The 18,110-nt window shown below is 38.2% G+C and overlaps 1 protein-coding gene across 1 annotated transcript in view; it reads left to right on the forward strand.

Moving 5' to 3' along the window:
- LOC124722154 overlaps positions 1-18,110 on the forward strand; it is a 310,300-nt gene that overhangs the window by 57,806 nt on the left and 234,384 nt on the right. The window lies entirely within an intron of this gene.

Here is an 18,110-nt window from a genome sequence, read left to right on the forward strand (position 1 = left end):
CAACATTTTTATTGAAAATGAATGTACAATATTATGCCCATGTTTATTTAGGCAAATATATTATTGACTTAACTTGAAAGTTCAGTGATTTCTAGAATACACGAGATTTGAAAATATGTCTGATTTTCAAGTACATCTTTACTTCAATTACACTCACTCTTTAATTTCACTTGCTTCTTTTATTTCACTGCCCCAGTTAACTTCCTTGCGTTTGTTGTTTTGACAAAAGCCTACCAAGTCATCAGGGCTAACCTATTTAACCTGAAACTAGTATGGTGGGGTCCTGTGGGCTGCAGGGAATTTTGTTTTCTGTTTACTTTGAATGTTTGTAGCACTATGGCACTACAGTGTCAGTACCTTTCAGCTCATCTGCTCTGAATCATCAAACAGATTGGTTGTGTTTACAGCAAGGAAGTTTGTGACTACACGAAATTGGGTTTTAGTTAGGGTGAGACTGACACCATCCCATTACTTCAGAGATTTCTGTCCTGGACTGAAGTGGTGTTACATTCTGAAAAAGAAATTAAAGTAAGTGAACAGATATTTTTATATATGATGATAAAAAAGTACACATTAAGCTGTTGGACCAGGAAGCTTGCTGCTAATAATGTTCTTACATACATGAGCAGTGATATGTGTGTGTCCACATAGCATGAAACTGGTTACAGATTGTGACACAAGCATCACCATTATTATACATTTGAAACTGGCAAAAGACCAAAACTGGTCAGTAATGCAATGAAGGCAACTTGCATAATAAAACAGGCAACCTACAGTGATTTTTCAAAATGGTTCCATCATTTAGAAACATTACAGTGGATACCTGGTTCTCATCAATAATAGTAACAACAGTAAAAATAATAATGACAAGAACTTTGTTCAACACTATACAATACAAGGATCATTTTACAACAAATTGTGATACAATAAGGCACAGGTATACAAGTAATTTACTTATAGGTGAGGCTTGATTTGAAGGACAAGAGCATTTCACTTTAGCAGCTAAGATCTGTATCAACAATATAAGGAAAAGATAAATTACTATTCACTGTAAATATGACACGTTGAGTTACAGACAGGACATGCACAATGAAAAGACACTTTAAATCAAAGTCTTAAAAAAAAAGAGTGAATGAACAAAAGTGAGCATGTGTGTGTGTGTGTGTGTGTGTGTGTGTGTGTGTGTGTGTGTGTGTGTGTGTGTGTGTGTTTTCATTTTCTGAAGAAGGGTTTGACAGAAAGGTAATAATAATAATAATGATAATAATAATAATAATAATAGCTTTATTCAACATCAAATGGTACACTGCACATGTACAAAGAAACAGTAATGATTAAAGTTATTTGTACAATACACAAGACACATTCTTCTGAATACATCATTAATTTACAACAAAATTACGATAAGGTGTTTACTTATTTCTATTCACATATATTCACAGAGCATTTGTTGTTCTTCATATAAGTATGGTACTCTTCTAATGTGTAGAAAGGGTGTTTTACTAAAAATTTCTTAAGCTGATGTTTCAGTTTATTTGTAGGAAGAGCCATGACTGCTCTAGGCAGTGCATTAGCTAATTTTATACCTGCATACTGAGGCCCCTTTTCATAAAGTGCTGTTCTGTGGCTGCCAGTGTAAAATCTTTCTTTATTTCTAGTATTGTACTGGTGGAAATCTGAATAAGTGTTTGGGTGCAGTCTTTTCACAAGCAATATGGCTTTTAGAATGTATGTGTTTATAACAGTTAACACCTCTGTTTTTGGAAACAAGTTGCGACAAGATTCCCTATATTTTGCTCCACAGATTATTCTAACACTCCTTTTTTTGAAGAATGAGTAGCTTATCTAGATTAGCTTTGGTTGTTGCCCCCCAAATTTCAATACTGTAGTTCAAGCGAGAGGAGAAAAGAGCTACAGAACTTGCTAATAGTACTGATTGCAATATTTAGTGTCTTTTTGTTGTGCCTGTCTGCAACTCAATGTGTCATCTTTATGGGGAGCAGCAATCTATCTTCTCCTTACATTGTTGATATTCAAACCTGGAGTTTCCAGTGTTTGATTTCAACTAAGACCTATTTTTGATTAGTTATTTAATAAATAACTTAAAACTAAAACTGGATGATAAAGCATTTATATCGAATGATGCTAAGCATACATAATGAAGCCTATACACAATTCTTTGCAAAACAAAGATACTCATCTAGTGGTTAATGTGGGTTCACTATCAATATTCTTTCTAGTTTGGCTTTAAATTTTGCAGTGGGGTGTGATGTGACTGAACTCTGTAATGAATTGACAAGCCCCAGTCCTGCATAAAGTAGATTTCTCTGATAAAGTGCATTTCAGTGACTTGTGAGACAAAGCTGATTTATGTTTCTGGTATTGTCTTTGTTCAGGTCATAGTTTACGTTTAGATTAAGTGCTTGGGGCAACGTAATCAGTTTAAAAATATACATTGATCAACCAGAATATTATGATCTCTGACCTACCATCAATATAAACACATCCAGGCAATAGCCTGGTGAGGAATGACTGCTAGTCAGACACACGCACAGTACATTGTAGTACCAGTGAGCATACTGTCCATGTATAGCAGGAGGAAAGCACACGATCTGTCTGAGTTTGCGTAAGGGCAGATTGTGATGGCCTGGAGGCTCAACAAGAACATTTCAGAAACTGCATGACTTGTTGGGTGTTTGAGAACTGGTGTGGTGAGAGTCTTTGACTCGTGACGAAACGAAGTCCATGCACCATGGGGTTGGGCAGCCACCCCTCAGTGCAGATGTTAGACATCATAGGCTTGGCAGACTGGTAAAACAGGACAGGTGATGGAACAAATATCAGACTTTAAAGCTGGGCAGAGTGTGAGTGTGTCTGAACACACAGTGCACCGAACACTCCTAACGATGGGCCTCCGCAGCCGGTGACCCATGCATATGTTGGCAACTGCGACTGCAATGGACATGTGACCATTGGCACCGGACATTGGTGCACTGGCAGAGCATTGCATGCTCTGATGAATCCTGACACTTTCTTCATTATGCCAATGGGAGGGTGCAAATCTGCCATCCTCCTGGGGAACAGCTCCTTGATACCTGTACTGCAGGATGCAGACAAGCTGGCAGCAGCTCCATTATCATTCACATGGGCATCTATGGGTCCACCGGAGCTCTTGCAAGGCACCATGACAGCCAAAGAGTATCGTACACTGTTTGCACACGTACACCCTTCATGACAGTTTCCTGAGAGCAGAGGCATATTTCAGCAAGATAATGCATCATGTCATAACACCAGGAGTGTGATGGAGTGGTTTGAGGAACACAGAGGTGAGTTCCAATTGATGTGCTGGCCTCCTAACTAGCCAAATCTGAACTCGGTCAAAAACATCTGGAATGAGATTGAACGTGACATCAGAGCTCGTCGCTCCTGTCATTGGAATTTATGGGAATTAGGTGACGTGTGTGCATATGTGGTGCCAACTCCCTTCAGCAACCTACCAATGGCTCACTGCTCCCACACCATGATGCGTCACTACTGTTATCTATGTTAAAGGTGGACATACTGGGTATTAGGTATGTGGTCATAATGTTCTGGCTGATCAGTGTACATGTTTATAACACTAAATATCCCAACTTTAGGGAATAGAACACAGCATGATTCTCTTGGTTTTTGACCATTAATTATTCTTACAGCCTTTTTCTGTAATTTTAAAAGCTTATGAAGATTTGCTTGTGTTGTGGCATCCCACACTTCTATTACATACTTTATCCTAGAATACATTGATATGTGATTGGCGGACAACAGTACATGGGTATTGTTTCAGTATATACTCTGCATATTTATCACAGATATATTTTAAGCCAGTTTGCTTGCTGGAGAGTGAACATACATATCCCAGTATTGTTATTTGCAGGATTTTTATATAACTTTCTTTGATGGCAATATCAGTTCCAGAGCGCAACTGAATTTTAAAATCTGTCTTGTGAGGTTAAAATCCATTACTGCTGTTGTCTTATGCTGACATGGAGTTGACTTCCATTGAAATATTGAATTATTTCATTTATAATACAGTTTCACAGTATTTCTTGTTGCTCATGATCTTTAGGCTTGCACACAATAGATTTAGCATCAGCATACAGAACTATCTTTGAATTTTGGGAGCAGTATGTTATGTCATTTACATAAATCAACAAAAGAAGACATTCCAGTACAGAGCCCTGGGTACCGTGTATTACATACCAGTAATGTTAGATCTGTGTGTGCCAGTCGCCATTCTTAACAGTAAAAATTGATGTCTGTTAAGTAAGATTTTATTAGACCTTGAACAATTATCACTATAATTAACCAGCTGTTTTCCCAGAGAAATTACTACCTCTCTCTACAAGCAATTGATAGAGATTAGCTAAAACAATATTTTTACTTGCAGATGGAGGTCTGTCTGTGCCCAGAATTGTATGTTTCTTTTCCCATCCATAGTTTATCACAGAAAGTTCAGTGACACCTTCAACATTTAAAGAATTTACATCTTTGGGGCACTAATTATTACCACTTTTTGTAAATATTGAAACATCACCATAAGGCTTGATCTCCCTACTGAAAGATGAGCAGATATTCTTTGTTAATGGGTGCATAAGATTCTTCTTTGGTTTATCAGCGCTCAGTAATAACTGAAACATCTGGTTTATTAACTCATGTTACTGTGCTTATTTCCTAGGCTTGTAAAGTTTTGGTGGACAATCTTGAAACTGTATTTGAATTGGTGGATCATATCTGCAGATTTAACTCCAACCTGTGTATTAAACAAGTTTGCAGGGTTCATTGGCACCATTCTTTTTTTTATTTTTTTTTTAATTTATTTATTTCTTTTGAAGCCACAAATATGCTCATTAAGCTAAGCAGATGTACTTGTCAAACTGGTAAAAGGCCACAAAAAGGCTACAGATGTAAAAAATAATAATAAAAAGGAAGATTCCAGAGGAGTTCCTGACAGTTAAATGTAAAACTTATTTGTCTTTGGATATATTACTTACTTACATCTTTCATGCAAAGACTTAAGATGGCTGTTAGTTTAGAGTCTTCAAGGCATAATGCTGCTTCATTGAGCATGGTAACAACCAAGCCTAAGATAATAGAGTACTGTTATACTACCTATGAAGAAATTGATGTGTTGGATATGAAGTGCACAATTTACTCTACCAGCATGTGTTCCAGAAGATGGCTTCAACTGTTCTACACCATCACGAATATTTCTGTGGTAAATACAATAGTGACATATTCATCACTGATGGGAAATTGAAGAGTCACATTTTTGCTTCAAGACCCTATAATGGCAAATGGTGAGACAGCTATAAACCCACACTTTCCACAGGAAGTAGGACTACCAATTACCAGAATTCTGTAATGAGGATCTTGTAAACCTAGAGTTGATCTAACAAAGCATGTAAGGCGTGACTGTCCCAGATCAAAGACAGGAAAACAGATGGTTGCTGTATTAGTTAGAGCACACAAATATGCAGTGACTAAGAAATGTGTGTGATGACTGTGTTCAAACCTATGTAGATTTGTTTAGGTCCTGATTTAAGTAATTTACATTATTTTATTGCTATGGTTCCTACTGTTATCCATTAATATCAGAATGTCAACAACTACTTTGCTACCTTAAAATCTTCAACACGTTTGCTGTGGCCAAAGTGTCAACACGAGCCACTAACCATGTGCATTTTAAGTGTCAGCCGCAGTGAATCTGTGAAACAGGAAAATTTTTGCAATTTATTTGAAAGTAGTAATTCAGATTCATTTTTCAGGATCATTTATTTTGAAACATTAAAACTGTTAATAGTTTCATGTCTAGGCCCCTAATTTTGAAATCCAGATGACATCATCCCTGCAGTGAAACAAAGTTACCAGAGGTCATTACCTATTCTATACCTACACCTAATGCTTAAATAACCTAGTGTGCCATTCAGATGGGTTTACTTGTGTCAATACAATTGTCAGGTTTGATTCCGGAGGGTTCCTTGAACCATATTCTCGCATCAGTTTTTAAGTATCTATTCTCAGTTGGAAAATATATTATTCGCCATCAGTGCCATTTCAGTGAAAACATTTTAAATCATGTTGGGGAATATACTGATAACATGGTTCCAGCATACCTACAAAATTTGATTTTAGTTGCTTCAACCAAAGAGACCCAGGGACAAAGTCTTACACAGCCCTCTTTTGTGTGTTAACTCATTGGCTGGTATGAAGGTGCTGGTGGCAGCAGCATATAGCTCTCCTGAGACTGGCAGTGGTCTCATGGTAGTCAGTTTGGTAACAAACAGATATCAGCATTTTTAACACTTTAATCTTACTGAGCAAAAATATTTATTTATACCTGATATTCCTTACCATTTCCAGAAGAGTTTTGGGTGTGCAATATTTTTATTTCAATGCCTTACAAAACCAAATAATGAAATGACTAGAAAGTTGTTCATGAATTCAGTTTTAGATACACATTTAAAATAGGATAATTGACTGGGCAAAGGATAATCCATCAAACAGTAGTTAGCATTCTAGCTGCACCTTTTTAACCAAGACTATCATAGATGCACATACTTCATGTTCAAGATTCCTAAGAGCCTGACTAACACAATGACTGCCATGCTGCTGCCACCAGCAATAGTAGAACCACACACCTGATGCCACAGCAGAGCAGCATGCTTAATGCTGTATGCTTGACCTCGCAGTGAAACATCTGTCACTAACTGTGTCAGCAAACTTGTTAAATATAGAAAAACTATGGCCAAGAAAGCCACCGAGATAAACTCTTGGGGAATATTATAGTCTAAAAACATAAAATTACAACTAAAAATGCAATATCCAGTTATATCTACCTAGCAAATTATGTGTTTTCTTTTGCCACAACTGACTAGTAAACATGCATACCGAAGGACTGGTGAATATTCACACTTTACCTGTGAAAAGCAGTAAAGCCATTAGAAACAACTGTGCACATAGTCTTAATTATGTTGAAATTATCAGCTGGGTATTTCAATTAAATTTTGTCAACTATAGGCAACATGATAAAGGAATCAAAATAAACAGGCAAACACTGAATTAATTTCTTTATTAACAATGCTTGGATTTCCCCATCTCCACAGAGGTACCAATCTTGATGCATTACTCTTTTTTTGCATGGTGAGTTTCCCCAGTAGGCCTATAAACCATGAAACATACAAAAAGCTACTTCTCACTGTCTTCTGTTCTTTGGACTTCCACTTCCGAAACTCAGAAACATCCATTACAAAAACACATTACACTACTCACAAATCTGGACTCGCACTGCAATTCATAGCTACTTTATTGTAAAAATTACTGAGTGTGGACACTGATGTAATTTTGAACGTTCAAAAGTTTTCATGTTTGCACAAACATATTACTGAATGCAAATATTTGATTGGTACCAAAATTAGAATACAGTTACTACACAATTTCTAACCAACGAAAAGCTGTGATGTTTGCAACTTACATATCAAAGCCAATTCTTTCGAGAATTCGCTGTTACCATAAATAATCCACATAGATGTACTGAAAGAAAATTTGTAGTGTAACATTGCATCAGAATACTGTACACATAAAGACTGAAATGCTATACATGTAGCAGACACTTTACTTTTCTTGTGAATCATAAAATTATTATATGAAGTTACTTACCATCAATTGTCTGAATTCAGTCCGGAACCACGCTGCTGCTATGGTTGCAAGTTCAAATCCTGCGTCAGGCATGGATGTGTGTGATGTCCTTAGGTTGGTTAGGTTTAAGTAGTTGTAAGTCTAGGCGGCTGATGACCTCAGATGTTAAGTCCCATAGCGCTTAGAGCCATTTGAACTATTGTCTGGCATATAAGCTTTCCTTTATCTGTTGCAACCATGTGCTTTTACTGCATATGTGTTCTCAAATTAGCCAAACGTTGAATGAAAACCACAGTTCTTGATACCAAAAGGCAAACCACAAATAAAAAAACCACAAACTTCATACATCTACATTTGTGAGTATAAAACACCACCAAAACCAAAACCCCAAAACTCAAGGACACCTCGCCGTAGTGACATCCCATCAGTACACCATTATGTCATGTACCAAAGCATATGGGTGGAATTGGACACTTATAATGACCCGATAGGTCAAGTGAAATGTACGATTACATTTTTCGAAGTTGTAGGTGTTGGTTTTTTGGCGTCAAGGCTTCATTTGCATTACATAGGTCAAGGGCAATGTCCTGCTCTACTTTTTGGAATTGGAGATGTTGGTTTTATGGTTTTGTGGGCTTTGTCTGAGCTTCCTATTGCCCCAGGTTGTCCCATTAGTTTCATTGTATTGCTGGTGAGACGTTCTTGTGTTTTTTTTTTTTTTTCTTCACGTTTGTTGGCATGTATATGTAGTGACAATATCATCACCATTTTGTATACACTGGAAGTAGGCATTTCTGCCATATTGATGACGTCATAAGTCAAAGCAGACGGGTAAACTTGGACGCTTCCCTAATGCCAATTTATCTATTTATTAACAATAATAGAGCATGGAGTATTTCGTTATTTAAGCTTTTATTGTAGTGATGTTATAATAATAGATGCTGCTGACGATGAGAATGGATTTATTGTAACACATTTAAATAGCATTTCATTATGATATGACAATAAATGACTATAATACACAACTGTCTATGCCAGGTAAAAAAATATTCCACTTTTATTGCACTTTTTGTATTGGACTTTGGTTTATAGTCCTATATTATCTTTTCATCTGCAAAAGTAATATAGTGAACAGGTTTGTCACAGCATATTTAAAATTATTCATATTTACTTTGCCTAAAACTTATAAGCATAGACTGCTTCCGCATTTGGCATTACTATGTACGTCAGTTCTCTGTCATATAGACTCAGATTCTGTCAATATTCCTGATGGCTTTTTTCTGCCACAGAAATGGAATAAGCTTCACTTGGATTCATCAATTTGTTTGGTAGTGTTCTGTTTCTAAGAACAGCAGAATTTTGGTGCTCGTATGCCTACTTAGTGTAATTCTGTCCATTCATGTAATAATTCTCTGAATTTTCACACATGTTGAATTTTTTTAGTATACAAATATGGGTAACATTCGAACTGCCACAGCTATAAACCAAACTCTCATCAAAATAAGTTAGATGAAGAGAACACTTTTTTTATCAAAATATTATTGCAAGTGATTTTGTAGCTCCTGTATTCCATAGTTTACAGTGGAAGTTGAGACAGAAGCCGTGGAAAGTACAATCAATTAATGAATTACGCCCAATTCATAAAAATGCTAATGCTCCTCTATAATAAAGCTACAATAAACTGCCAGAATGATCATTTTGTAAAGATTACAGCATCTGCATGTACTGCATAAAGGACTGCAATAAACCTACATTTTTCTCAATAATGTTTAAAACTGCACTTTTTACTCATCTTGTCTTCATACTGTTGTCTCAACAGTTCTGGATAAGCTATGTTTTTAATTTTTAAAAATATGTAATGAGGAGGAGTGTGCATGAAGTGGAATATTTAGTTCTATAAATACAAAAGAACTGATCTGAAGGTTAGCAAATATGTAGAGCACTGTATACTTTAACCCATCAAACTAAATATAGTCATTATTTCTAAAGGCCACTAGGTGGCAATTTTACTTTATTCACAGAGGTTGAAGTCTGTGTACTTCCAAAGGAAATAATTTATTTTTTGTGGAAATAGGAACTGGCCAGTGCAGTTCACAATTCAATAGATAGCCTATGAACAATCCACTGGCTACATGAAATGTGGAAAGTGTTTTATGTGACTCCACTGGAATAACAGCCCTACTCATTAGCTCTTGTGTAATCAAGAGAAGATTTTATGTGGAAAATAAAGAATTGTGCTCATACCATTCTTCAACAAATTTTTTTCAAGCCAGAGTGGCAAGTGAAACTTTCAATAAATATATTTCAAAGCTTACAGCTAATCTGTTATCACTTAACCAGCCTTGTCTACATACATGATCAGCAACATCAATTCTTGTACCATTAGTAAGGCTAGAAGATGCACTGATAGTTATCGAGATAAGTAAAATGTCATTTTCATCTGGCATTGGTTTGTTTGTCATTTGATTAAGTATACTGCTATAGAAATCAGCCACTTTCATATGTAATAAACAGTTTCCAAAGCGCAATTTAATGCCAAAATTATTCAGCATTATTGTTAAGTGAATGGAAATTCTGGGATGGTTGGGAATCTAAGTATTAGAGAGAGCACAACCCTAACAATTGTTACATTTATTGCAGTCTTCTGATATTAGTTTCTGCAGGGAGTGTCTTTCATTCTCTGATTTTTTTCTTTCTGCAGTTTTCTTTACTTTTGTTACACTGATGATTAGAATTACTATGTAATCTCACTATTAGGAAAAGGAACGCAGGCACTAAATAGCTATCTGCCAAGATAGATACGAAGCCCACGCCTACTACAGTAGTACAAGTTTATATGCCAACTAGCTCTGCAGATGACGAAGAAATTGAAGAAATGTATGATGAAATAAAAGAAATTATTCAGATTGTGAAGGGAGTCGAAAATTTAATAGTCATGGGTGACTGGAATTCGAGTGTAGGAAAAGGGAGAGAAGGAAACATAGTAGGTGAATATGGATTGGGGGACAGAAATGAAAGAGGAAGCCGCCTGGTCGAATTTTGCACAGAGAACAACATCATCATAACTAACACTTGGTTTAAGAATCATGAAAGAAGGTTGTATACATGGAAGAACCCTGGCGATACTAAAAGGTATCAGATAGATTATATAATGGTAAGACAGAGATTTAGGAACCAGGTTTTAAATTGTAAGACATTTCCAGGGGCAGATGTGGACTCTGACCACAATCTATTGGTTATGACCTGTAGATTAAAACTGAAGAAACTGCAAAAAGGTGGGAATTTAAGGAGATGGGACCTGGATAAACTAAAAGAACCAGAGGTTGTACAGAGATTCAGGGAGAGCATAAGGGAGCAACTGACAGGAATGTGGGAAATAAATACAGTAGAAGAAGAATGGGTAGCTTTGACGGATGAAGTAGTGAAGGCAGCAGAGGATCAAGTAGGTAAAAAGACGAGGGCTAGTAGAAATCCTTGGGTAACAGAAGAAATATTGAATTTAATTGATGAAAGGAGAAAATATAAAAATGCAGTAAGTGAAACAGGCAAAAAGGAATACAAACGTCTCAAAAATGAGATCGACAGGAAGTGCAAAATGGCTAAGCAGGGATGGCTAGAGGACAAATGTAAGGATGTAGAGGCCTATCTCACTAGGGGTAAGATAGATACCGCCTACAGGAAAATTAAAGAGACCTTTGGAGATAAGAGAACGACTTGTATGAATATCAAGAGCTCAGATGGAAACCCAGTTCTAAGCAAAGAAGGGAAAGCAGAAAGGTGGAAGGAGTATATAGAGGGTCTATACAAGGGCGATGTACTTGAGGAAAATATTATGGAAATGGAAGAGGATGTAGATGAAGATGAAATGGGAGATATGATACTGCGTGAAGAGTTTGACAGAGCACTGAAAGACCTGAGTCGAAACAAGGCTCCCGGAGTAGACAATATTCCATTGGAACTACTGACGGCCGTGGGAGAGCCAGTCCTGACAAAACTCTACCATCTGGTGAGCAAGATGTATGAAACAGGCGAAATACCCTCAGACTTCAAGAAGAATATAATAATTCCAATCCCAAAGAAAGCAGGTGTTGACAGATGTGAAAATTACCGAACTATTAGCTTAATAAGTCACAGCTGCAAAATACTAACACGAATTCTTTACAGACGAATGGAAAAACTAGTAGAAGCCAACCTCGGGGAAGATCAGTTTGGATTCCGTAGAAACACTGGAACACGTGAGGCAATACTGACCTTACGACTTATCTTAGAAGAAAGATTAAGGAAAGGCAAACCTACGTTTCTAGCATTTGTAGACTTAGAGAAAGCTTTTGACAATGTTGACTGGAATACTCTCTTTCAAATTCTAAAGGTGGCAGGGGTAAAATACAGGGAGCGAAAGGCTATTTACAATTTGTACAGAAACCAGATGGCAGTTATAAGAGTCGAGGGACATGAAAGGGAAGCAGTGGTTGGGAAGGGAGTAAGACAGGGTTGTAGCCTCTCCCCGATGTTGTTCAATCTGTATATTGAGCAAGCAGTAAAGGAAACAAAAGAAAAATTCGGAGTAGGTATTAAAATTCATGGAGAAGAAATAAAAACTTTGAGGTTCGCCGATGACATTGTAATTCTGTCAGAGACAGCAAAGGACTTGGAAGAGCAGTTGAATGGAATGGACAGTGTCTTGAAAGGAGGATATAAGATGAACATCAACAAAAGCAAAACAAGGATAATGGAATGTAGTCTAATTAAGTCGGGTGATGCTGAGGGAATTAGATTAGGAAATGAGGCACTTAAAGTAGTAAAGGAGTTTTGCTATTTGGGGAGCAAAATAACTGATGATGGTCGAAGCAGAGAGGATATAAAATGTAGGCTGGCAATGGCAAGGAAAGCGTTTCTGAAGAAGAGAAATTTGTTAACATCCAGTATAGATTTAAGTGTCAGGAAGTCATTTCTGAAAGTATTCGTATGGAGTGTAGCCATGTATGGAAGTGAAACATGGACGATAAATAGTTTGGACAAGAAGAGAATAGAAGCTTTCGAAATGTGGTGCTACAGAAGAATGCTGAAGATTAGATGGGTAGATCACATAACTAATGAGGAAGTATTGAATAGGATTGGGGAGAAGAGAAGTTTGTGGCACAACTTGACCAGAAGAAGGGATCGGTTGGTAGGACATGTTCTGAGGCATCAAGGGATCACCAATTTAGTATTGGAGGGCAGCGTGGAGGGTAAAAATCGTAGAGGGAGACCAAGAGATGAATACACTAAGCAGATTCAGAAGGATGTAGGTTGCAGTAGGTACTGGGAGATGAAAAAGCTTGCACAGGATAGAGTAGCATGGAGAGCTGCATCAAACCAGTCTCAGAACTGAAGACCACAACAACAACAACAACATGTCAATAAACCATGGTACACTATTACTCAAAGTGCTCCCTTGATGTCTGGTCCATCAAAGTGTCTTATTGACTTTATTTACTGACCAGTTTGTAAGTATTTAAGTAAGCAGTTTGTTTCTGGCCACTTAATAAATCTTATCAAGGCCTATGACTTAAATAATTCGGTTCCATGACACAAACTAGTGTCAGTCTTGGCTACACCACAATTTTTGTTAGACATAAAAACTGACTGCCGGCTGACCGCCACAGAGACTAAGTCCGAGTCGTTCACTTCAGGTGGGCAATAAAACTGACCGCCTCTGACAACTCTATGTCCGGCCATCTGCACAATCTGGCAACACTGTAAGATGCGGAAGTGTTAGGAGGAAGTGTTGCCTATTTCCGAGAACTTGTCGGATTGTGTGGGCCCTTGGTGTAGTGGTTAGCCGGCACGGTAACTCAGCGTGTTCGGTCAGGGGGTCCGCTGCCCTCTGTAATAAAAAAAACTGAGTTAATGGATCAACGACGAACTGAAGTGGGTGTCTAGCGACGATCGCCACGAGCAGATGCAACGAACGAAAACGAAGAAAATGAAATTAAAAAAAAATGGTAATCGTCTTGCATTCCAAACTTATAGTCGCCTGTTCGCGTCCAAGTGTATTTTTTTTTTTTTTTTTTTTTTTACCACATTTCGGCCCTCGTCAAAAGTTATGGGCCTGATTGAACATCGAAGATAATTCGTTTCACACTCTACCCACCAGCAATAACAAATACTTCCAGAAACAATTCTTCAGGATAGCTGGTGGCTGCGTCGCGATCATAACAGCTTACGCTCGAGCGTTTCCTCGCGCTGCAGCGGCTACCGGCCACCCGCCAAACGCCACCCGCCGCCTGAAATCCGGCGCCGCCCATGTGAAGGGGGCGCGACGCCGTCAGTGTATGTATCGACTGTCATTTTCGAATTTGAAGTTCTAGTTATCATCTTGCAGTTAAGCATTGGATTTTACATACTTGAAAATCATGAACTACGATTAAGCATTGTAAAATTGAGTCACAAGTGGAAATAGGTGTAACATCTGCGACACAATATTTACTTTTGGTATAACAGAGGGGTGAATGCAGCGGAGGCAGCTAGAAAGATTTGAACTGTGTGTGGAGCGAGTGCTTTTGGGAAAAATACGCAAGAAAAAGATATTCTTGTTGCAACAAAGATCGTTCTGGCATGAATGATTTTCCACATTAAGGAAGTCTCGACTACCGATGTATGTGATGGATTAGCATTTAACCATCATGCAAATTTTGCATTCAACAGGCAAAGTTCAAAAATCTGGTGTAGGAGTACTGCATGCTCTAATTCGAATAAACAAAAATCAACGGAGTGACTATTATTGAACGTCATCAGGTCGCTCATTGAGCATTCCTATGCAGTACTGTTACTGGTGACGTGTTATGATGCCTTTATCGTTAACTTCCCAAGAAGAAAAGAAAGGCTGAGCCCCATCAAAAGACGTAAATTCGGGAAAAGAGCAGTGTGAACATAATATTTTACATCTAATAGCTCCAAAAGTGTGTTTTGGGCTACGAATTCTGGCCCAAGGGGTGTGTGCATCACAGCTGGATTTTGTTGCCAACAACTGAGACACCTTTCTGTCGCAGTGTAAGAAAATCGAGGAACAAAACAACATCACCTGTGCTACTGCATGATAACACAGTCTGTCGATTTAAGAAATAAAACTATCCAGGAGATTAATAGGAAAGTCGTCTTTCGGGCACTTGTATTGATAGGGAAGTCCTCTCTGAAGCACTTGTCCCTCTCGTCATATACTCGTAAAATTTTACCTTTCCCGCTCTTGATCGATCAACCGTCAAGGCAATTCATTTCGAGACGAAAATATTCTTAAAATTACACTGGTTTAATGACATCGTTAGAACCAGTAGGTTTCTACAGGCGTAGTATTTGTAAACTACTTTAGCATTGTCAGATTGTTTTAGATGTCGTGAAAGAAAATTCTGCTGATGATAAATTTCTCTTTGATGATTACTGTTGCGTTCTGTAAACTAATGGAAAACGCAATTAAAAATTTCATTATACTAATACAAATTAAATTCAGCTTACTACATAAACATCACGACGGCAGTCTATCTTAATAAAACATTAAGTATCTGTAAGACGATTGAGCCTATTTTAACACGAATTAGTACGGTATTACCGACTTTTACTTCGAAAAGAAATTACATATTCACAACAACAAAAAATATGTCGGCAGAAAACAAAAGTTGCATTATGAATTTCGCAGTACTGTAAGGTTTCGCTTCAACACTAAGGGTTACTGAAAGTAGCAAGACGAATTTTGCTCGAGCGTTGTCTTACGATTCCCTTACTGAGTTCGTATCTGCCTGCTTGTAGCTCTGCTACAAAATAATTAAAATTCTGGCTTTCAGCGAGTTTCGAAAGGCGAACAAAGGCAGCGTGCACCTGACACGGAAGAACGTCACCTAGGACTTAGTGAATACATGCGGTGTGTCTAACGTACTTATTGGCTCAGTACCTGCTATGGCAGATAAATCGCAACATAAGAGAGGAGAGTAGTTATATTTCCCGTGTGGAACCACTTTCGTTGACTCAAAAGCATTAACTGATATCCTTATGTCACATCTCAAGAGAAAATCACTCGCAGTATTCAATTGAAATGACACGATAATATCAAGTGAATTTAACAGGATAGTTATGTGCCACCAAGGAAGTAACTCGTCGGTCACAGAGTTGCCAAACATATTCTGCAGTGTTGCCAAGTTTGAGTTATACTGGCAGGAAGGATACCAGCTGATGTGTTCTGTGAGTGACCTCGGAAGTGACTATAGCTTCGTCTCAAAGTTGCGGATGGCAAGGGCCGCAAGATCCTCATTATATGTCAATCAGTCTTATTCGCATTTCTGTAACTAGGTTTGGGGGCTAGAGTGCAGTTACTTGTAATACATCGATGCACTGAAGGCAAACTAAATGTTGTAAATAAATAACTGCGACAATTATTTGTGTTTCACTGTCTTAATCGGACCGAAACCTTGAGAGCCTATTCACCAGACGCGATTTACAATTTTGGAGCTTCTCCAGTGGTTGAGTTGGCAATGTATCTTTGCTATACAATATTGTTATTGAGATCACTGTCATTGGCACATCTGCCAGAAGACAGGCATGGCCTGGCTTATTGCTGTCAGCTTTTCTGACAGATATTCTGCCTTTACTCGAAACGTGAAGACTTAAGGTGAATTTGAACATTCTATATGGCGAAAATTTCATGTTTCTATTCTTCCAGCTCTAACATTCCAAAAACGGTTACAATAAGCGGCAGAAAAGCGCCTGTGAACCAACAATTAATAATGCAGTCATAATTAGTGGAACCTGACAAACTCCATCTGTCATCTGATAATTGTGAAAAACTACTTTTTTCATCTGAACAGCACCGCAGTATGAACTCAAGGGTTTCATAGGATTCCTATACTTAATTTCGTTGTGATCGTTTTCAACGACAGTAGGGGAGGAGCAAAACCGTCTGACTTGAAACATACTTTTCCATCGGAATTTGAATCTTTGGCTACAGTTGCAGTAGCACGTCCAGTGAGGTATCAAGTGTGTGAGCAATCACTCATTGCTGTGGTCTAGGATAGGGCAGAAAGAAGCAGGTTTCCGACAAAAACGATGGGAGACACTGTCGCTGTCACTTATTAAAGAGGAATTGTTCAGAAAATTACAACTATATCTAGTAAAATGAGTAGGTTGATGCAGCTCCAGTCCGGGACTATCACTGAGTTGCCAAACATTTTCCGAATAGCACTTAAGATAAAAATGTGTGTGTGTGTGTGTGTGTGTGTGTGTGTGTGTGTGTGTGTGTGTGTCTGTTCTTTCGGACATTTTCGGAAGAACAGGCACTACTAATCGAAATATACAGCCTTGTTAATAAATTAAATATCGAAGGACAGATGTCCAGGCTGTCATGGGCGTTAAAATAGAACAACGGCGTCAGATAAAAATTTGTGCCTGACCAGGTTCGAACCCGGATTTGTAGTGTCTTTTCTTTCTGACATGTCCGAAAGAACAGACACCACACATATATCCATTTTCAGGGTGTTTCGGGAGGAATAGTAGATATTTTAGCAGGTGGTAGTACAGACGAATTGCATAAAAAAAATTCCATATAAATGCGTCCACTTTTTATTGAGTACATAGATACAGCTGTTAGTACGTAACCCTAACAAACTCAAATCAAAGGCAAATGAGGACGTTCAAAGTTGATTTTCAAAAATTTTTCCACCAACTTCAATGGACATTTGACTTCAATTGATAACATTACGTGTAGCTCTTCTGAGGTCGTCATTGCGTTCTTTTATGAGGGCTGCACTATTCATAATCCGAACGACCAAATCGGCTCTTGGGTTTACTTTTTCTTTGTAGACTTCGTCTTTAACCATCCCCGCAGGAAAAATCCAAAGAGATAAGGTCCAGGGACCTTGAAGGCCAAGAAAAGTGCCCATATCTACTGATCCATCTTCCGGGAAATGTTAGGTTTGGATAATGTGTCACCTGACGACTAGAATGTGCAGGAGCCCCGTCATCCTGGAGGAACATACGCATTCTTGTAGCCAAATGAACCTCTTCCAATAACGCCTGAAGCTCATTTTCAAGGAAGAGTAGACAACTGGGTCCTGTAAGGACCAACATACGAAACAAAAATGCATTGAACCCAGCTATATGTTCGCAATAAAAATTGGACACATGTTATATGGCATTTTTTCTGTAATTTGTCTATACTACCACCTCCTACAATATTTAATATTCTTCCTGAAACATCCTGTATAAATATTCGGGTATCGACGGTTCATCGAAAGTTTTCAGTGCTAGGCGCGAGTCATCGTCCGAACCCTCGCGCGAATACAGTGTGGCCGCGAGCGAGTGGAATAATGGACGAGGGGGCGGGGGGGGGGGGGGGGGGGGAGGTACCGCGCATGTGGTATGCGGCAAAGATTGGGAATTCGCGTCTGACGAGGAGCGTGTGAAGACAGGTG

This window comes from Schistocerca piceifrons, chromosome X (genome assembly GCF_021461385.2).
Source record: "Schistocerca piceifrons isolate TAMUIC-IGC-003096 chromosome X, iqSchPice1.1, whole genome shotgun sequence".
In the NCBI taxonomy this organism is placed as follows: Eukaryota; Metazoa; Arthropoda; class Insecta; order Orthoptera; family Acrididae; genus Schistocerca; species Schistocerca piceifrons.